The sequence below is a fragment of the Canis lupus genome, chromosome 3 (genome assembly GCF_003254725.2).
Source record: "Canis lupus dingo isolate Sandy chromosome 3, ASM325472v2, whole genome shotgun sequence".
In the NCBI taxonomy this organism is placed as follows: domain Eukaryota; kingdom Metazoa; phylum Chordata; class Mammalia; order Carnivora; family Canidae; genus Canis; species Canis lupus.
In genome coordinates, this window is record NC_064245.1 from 39,883,303 (window position 1) to 39,889,762 (window position 6,460).

General features: G+C 48.7%; 1 long non-coding RNA gene across 1 annotated transcript; it reads right to left on the minus strand.

Moving 5' to 3' along the window:
• Window positions 1-799: 799 nt before the first annotated feature.
• On the minus strand, window positions 800-3,853 carry LOC118354258 (uncharacterized). The gene is made up of 2 exons (XR_004814419.2): window positions 3,781-3,853; window positions 800-2,330 (listed from the first exon to the last, which is right to left on the minus strand). It is a non-coding gene; the product is annotated as an uncharacterized LOC118354258 (long non-coding RNA).
• Between the last annotated feature and the right edge of the window lie 2,607 nt (window positions 3,854-6,460).

Below are 6,460 nucleotides of genomic sequence, written 5' to 3' on the forward strand. Positions count from 1 at the left end.
TCACTTCCTGTTACAAAACTAAAAGGGAAAAATCTCCGTCATAGGCTCGAAATGCCACCCCTCACCCCACTGCTGGAAAGCTAGAAATTTCCTAAAATTTTCCTAAAATGCACATTCAAGGAGCTGTGAAGGAAGCATTTTGGATTTTTAAGTCTGTTTCCCCTTGTGCATAACAATGTAATTCATCACGATATGGAAAATATGTGTACTAGGAAGTAGGAAAAGCCTGTTCCCACTTTGGCAAATTCCCACGGGGTTTTTGAAACATATAGTTTGATGCAAATGGTGTGTGTACAGTGCAGCAGTCAGCTCCTTGCGCCTCCACCACACACACACTTAAAACCCCTTTTTGTCCTTTGGAATTCTCATTCAAGGCTGCCTTTTCCGGTAGAGTTGAGAACATGCCCAGTGTTGGCCACCTCGAGCGCCCCGTATTGTATCTTGTATCCGGAATGACCCTGCAGTGAGCGCTGTTCCGCACACAACACGGTTTGTACTTGGACCATCAGATTTCCCGAAGCGAGGGGCCCATCTACATCTAGGGCTGAGGGACTTGGTGTTTGGCTATTTCTGACTTCACACTAAGTCATTTGGTATTTCACGTGGTCAACGTTGACATTTTGTACCTACTAGCAATTCTAGTAAAACCTTTGAAAAATAAACTTGAACTCAGCTAAATGACCTTTGAGAAAAATTATGGAAATTTTGCACATGGTACTTTGGTTACACCATCCCGTGAGAACAGCAACTCCACAGACCCAACTCTGTTACTGCACCACTGAGTCACTTACAAAGTGAGAAAAAAGGCAGACAGATTTATTGATGAGTCAGGGAGTGAAGAGAGGCCAGTTCCAGACAGATGGCCTGTTTGGAAACAAGGTACAGTTCTCCACTCCTGGGCCACAGGCATTTGTCCCAGGAGGCGCCAGGGCAGGGGTTGGTGTGGCTGGCTTGAGATAAGAATGACTCTTTCCAGACTTCACAATGCAATGGGGGTGCTAGGCGAGGTGTGGACGTGACCAGAGGCGCCAGGCCTCCCTCTGTGTGGCCAGAAGGGCGTCTGCATTTTTGGGGTGGGCAGCGTATACATTTGAACACCGATGGGAATAAATTTCAATACTCAAAGGTGAAACTATCGATCACTTCCCTATGTTCTCAGCAAGTTTTGAGGATTCAGAATTAGAATGTATCGTCATTTGGCATCTGTCCTGCTTGAAAGCCAAAGCGCATGGCGAGATTCACAGGTGGTATTGGCTGTGGGCTGGTGTAGGGCCTGGGCCTTGGAGACTGAATGAATGGTCATTGTAGGGGCAGGCATTGAAAGGACATGTGGGGCGTCTCATGGTAGCAGAGGACGGCTGGGGATCCCCGTTCGGCCCCAGTGACCTGGAGACCTCTGAGAGATGGTCTTGGGCTCAGGGAAGGCTAGTAATGATTCCACGTACCTTCACAGCTTTTCCAGGGGCTGGAGCAGGTGGACGGCTGAGCTGGCTTACCACACAGTCATTAGTAACAGGCCTTGTTTAGAATTAGATTTGGGGATGGGCCTTTCCTTCTCCCAAAAGGATGTACCTTCCAGCAAAAACTTGTCAGGCCCTGCCTCTCTGAGGCGGACTGTCAGGGCAGTCCTTGGCTGGGCCACATCCCCGAGAGGATGTGACATTTAACGTCCCGCCAGGTTGGAGGGGTAGAGAACCCCTGTCTGGCTCCAGATGGTAGCCCGTGGGCCTATGGGGAGTTGCTGGGCAGTGTTGGTCGCTGTGCCTGCCCAGGAGCTGGATCATGGCTGCCAGGTCTTCCCCGAGCTAAGAGGATGCTTGGCTTCCATTACCCACCCCACTGGGGGTCCTCCAGTTAGCTCATGCCCTACAAGGGCCTCCCTCACCCGGCTAAGGGCCTGACGCTGCCCTTTCCTCCACAGCCACTCTGCAGCAAATAGCTGCCCCTGTTTTGCTTTGGGAGGTGAGTGTATCACAGAATCACTCTATTTCACCCCAAAGCCTATCTACTTCCACCCATAGAAGCATATGGTAGGGAGGGTGGGGGTTGGAGGGTTCGGCTTGCGCTGTTTCTGGCCTCCCTGCCCCCTCTCCGTGATTGCCTTTTTCTGCCTCCACAAAGTCCCAAATGAGGAGGCAAATGTCCACACACTGCAAGACTGGGAAGAAAATGTGGCACGTATGGACTTTCATAGGCTTGGCACTCACCATGCCGCAGATCCATATCTTAAAATGGATTGTCTGAGAAGATGTGGAGTTGCCAATTTGGAAGACAGATGCTGTGCAAACTGAACCCATCTTCAGGCCAGGACGCCAGCATCACGACTCCTACTGTGGAGAGAAATCGCTGTGTCGGGGTTCTGAAGGGCGAGTAGCTCCCCATCCTGCTGATGTAGGGGTGCTGCCAAGTGCGGCTCCTTGGGCAATGTGAGAAGCAGATTCGAGTGGTGTGCTTCAGTACAGCCTGTGCCCTCTCAGCAGAAATGTCTCTCTGTGGGAGCTAGACTTGCTGCTTGGATACAGTTCCAGAAGAACCCTCGGACCTGGGCATCCTGAACTAGCAGGGCCTGTGGTGGGGACAGGTGGGGAACAGTAATCCTGTTCCTTACAACCCAGTTTGATGCACCAGCCTGTGGTTATTCAAACCCTGGAGAGTTTGGGATGAAGGGCAGGGAATAAACACACATAGAATTAGGTTCATTGTGGGGTGTTTAGTTCATCAAGGGGTGAGAGCAGCGGCCCAGGAACCAGGCAGACCTGGGTTTGCATCAGTGATGGGCTGGAGCGGGCTGGTTACTGGTTAACAATGGGGAATCGTGTGCGGGTCGCCCCAACCCCATGTTGGGTGGCCTCAGGCCGAGCCGGTGGCCCTCACCTGGCCGAGGTGGAAGTATTTATGCCACTGGAGGTGGTGAATGCTTCAAGCCAGGACTTCTTTTCCTTCCTGGTGTTTGGAGTTGGCCTTCCCAGCCCAAAAACTGGCTTGCACTGGTTGGGATCCAGCCTGCAGACAACGGGCCAGGCCCTGTGTGAGTCTGCCGGGCACTGGGTGACCTGCGACAGGTCACCTACCTGTGCCAGAGCTCAGCTTCATCCTCTAGAATGGGTGGTTATGATCACCTCGTGAGCCTGCTGAGAATTCACAGATCCTGGTTCAGCTCCTGTCACTCTGTTTCAGTGACTGTGTCACCCTCACACCGTGTCCCCACCTCGAAATTGCAGTTGCTCAAAACTCCTTCCAGACCCATATCCGGTGACTCATCCAATCCCACAATCCCTCCGGGACATAAAGTCACCAGGGTGGCCCCTCCTCCCACCCCGGCGTCTCCCCACAAAGCTGCCTGTATCGGGCAGGTCCTGCCCATTTCCTGCTCCTCGGGTCCAGCTGCTTCTTGGCCATCAGACTCTTCCTAAAAAAGATAAACCTTATCTGTCCTCTCCTGATTAGACGTGACCTGGGTTCCAGTCCAGGCATCGAGGCCTGACTGCCCCGCGGCCACCCCACTCGGCTCACCTCCGCTCTGACTTTCCAGCCTCATCTGAGCCCAGAACCTCTGCTCCCAACACCACACCTCCCTACCCAGAAGGAGACAGGAAATCCCTCTTAAAACTGCAAGCTCTGGCCCAGATGGCATTCTCTGCTTGGAATGCCCGCCTCCTCTCTCCTGGGCAAATTTGCAGAATCCATCGCAATGTGACCCTCTCGCCCAGATCAGCCTGGGCACCTCAGATGGAGCTTCATCATGCAGCCTCACCCATCCTGGGCCCCCTTGCCGCTCACCTTCGGAGGCCCTAGCTCCTAGCTGGGGGCTTCTTGTCTCCAGCTGCTGCTTGTCTGGCTGCCACACCAGACTGGCCGAGACTGAGGCTCACTCACCTTTGTGACTCACCAGGGGCCTGGCAGGTTGTGCAGGCAGCATTCGTTTCCCTTTACTTCTATTCTAGGCTCTTGGCTGCGTTATTTGCCAAGGGGAAATAGCAACCAAGATGAAATATTTCTATACAGACAGCCTGGGACATTCAGTTTTTAGGTGAAAACAATCAACCCGCTTTCAGTAAGAGCTGTAAGAACAAGAACCTTACTTCAGAGACGTGGAATGCTTTCCCTCTTGAATCATGAAGCTAACATTTTGGGAACAGTTACTAAGTGCCAGGCACTTTATATGTTACTTCATTTGCTGTTTCCTAATCCCTGTGAGATCAGTATTCTGACCTCGGTTTATAAGAGAGGAATGGAAGCTCAGAGAGTTTAGGTGACATGCCCGGGGTCACAGAGCTCATAAATGGCAGATCCAAAATTCACACCAGATCTTTTTTTTCAAAATCCATGTCTCAGGCTGTGGGGGGAGGTGGTGGTGGTGGGGGCGGTGGGGGGGTGGTGGGTGGAGGAGGGAGTGCTGGGATGGGGTAGGGAAGGGAGGAAGTGGTGTATCTACTTGTCAGGGAATTTACGGTCCTCAATTTAGAGCACTCACAGAGTACCAGGATGTGGGAACCCACTGAATGGAGTGTTTTCAGAAACAGCCTTTTAAGAAAAGGGCAGAATGCATACACACTTTATCTTTTACTTTTTCTCTACCTTTCTGAATGCTTAATTTTTTTAAGATCCCCCAAACCTACAATTCAATATAGATACAGTAAAAACATTTTTTTTCTCCAAAATATACAGTATTTAGAAGAGTTAAAGTTCGGATGTTGGAATGCCTTGTATCAGACTCACTCTCCCATTGATAGTCATGATAAACTACGGACAAAGTAACACACACACACAGAAAAAAATATTTAAAGATTTGAAAGCACTAGAGAGTGACAAAATTCAGGCAGATACCAGAGAGATCTGATCCTTGAATGATGGCAACTGTGTATTGTGTTGGTTTTTTTTTTTTTTTTTTTAATTTATTTATGATAGTCACACAGAGAGAGAGAGAGGCAGAGACACAGGCAAAGGGAGAAGCAGGCTCCATGTCAGGAGCCCGACACAGGACTCGATCCCGGGTCTCCAGAATCGCGCCCTGGGCCAAAGGCAGGCGCCAAACCGCTGCCCACCCAGGGATCCCCGCAACTGTGTATTGTTATAATCACACGTGTTATTTATCCTGCTCATCCCTGGAGGGCACCCTCCTGGCCACAGAGCACAGGAGGATAGGGGCTCGAAAGTTCCACTATTATCGGCTCGAGGTGTCAGAGGATGGAGTGTAGAGTTGACAGCGCAGCTGGCAGTGGAGGAAGGACATCCCAGGAAGCAGGGACATGGAGGAGGGAAGCCCCAAATCTGCATATTGACTGTTCTCAGAGCCAGTTAATCCTACACTGTGCTTGCAAAGGGGAGACTCCAAGAATCACAGCAGTAAGCAATAGCTGTAAAGCAGGAAAAGCTAATTGAAAATTTCATCTGCTTCCCATTACAGTGGAGTCAGTCTTTGGAGTTAGAATCCCACGTAGTTGGAGGACCTTCACAAACACCGGGGGATTTCCATTGAAACCCCAAAGGGGCTGCGTGTTAGGAACAAAGACTATGTCTCAGATTTGTCCTAAGACCAATGGCAAAATCAAAACAAACTTCTCCCAATAAAGACTTGTGTGAAAAACAAGTCTCCACAAAACTGAGATAATCTGTCAGGAATTTAACGGTCAGGTATTCACAAAAATCAACACTCTTCAGAGAAAGGTAACAGGATCCAGAGTTTGTACAACTTCATTTATGAGGTCTAGAATTTTCCTCTCAGTCAAATCTTTCTCTGCCTTGGGCAGAGTGTTAGTCATGGCTCCTCATTGCCATCATGGACCCCCTTTGTACCACACCCTGGTAGGTTCTTATACATTCCTGGGGGTTTCTTGTCAAGATCTGCTGAGTGTCTGGCTGCCACACCAGTCTGGTAACTTCTGATTAGTAGACATGTGTGAAAAAACAGAGGAATGTGACCTATGGTCAAGAGAAAATTCAGGCCATAGAAACAGACCTGAGATGAGCCAGGTTTTCATATTATCAGATAAATCTTTACTACAGCAAGTATAAAATATTCAAGGGGTGACTATATGGGGAATCTTAATTGAGAAAAGAATAGAAAAAGGGATTTCATGGATATTCTGAAAACTACAATATCTGAATGAATGAATGAAAAGTTCCCTAGATAGATTTAACAGCATATAAAAAATTACAGAAAGTTTTTTTAAGATTAAAGAAATTAGCAAACCACTGCAAAACTGATCAAGAAAATGAGAACAAAATGCAATTTACCAATATCAGAAATGGAACAGAGGATATTACTACAGATGCTGCAGCTATTAAAAGAGTAATGAGAATATTACATCCAATAACAAAGATGAAATGGACACATCTTTAAAAACACAAGTTGCCCAAGTTGACATGAGATGAAGTAGATAATCTGAATAGTCTTTCATATGAGAAGAAATTTAATTTGTAATTAAAAACCTGGCAAAAGGGACGCCTGAGTGGCTCA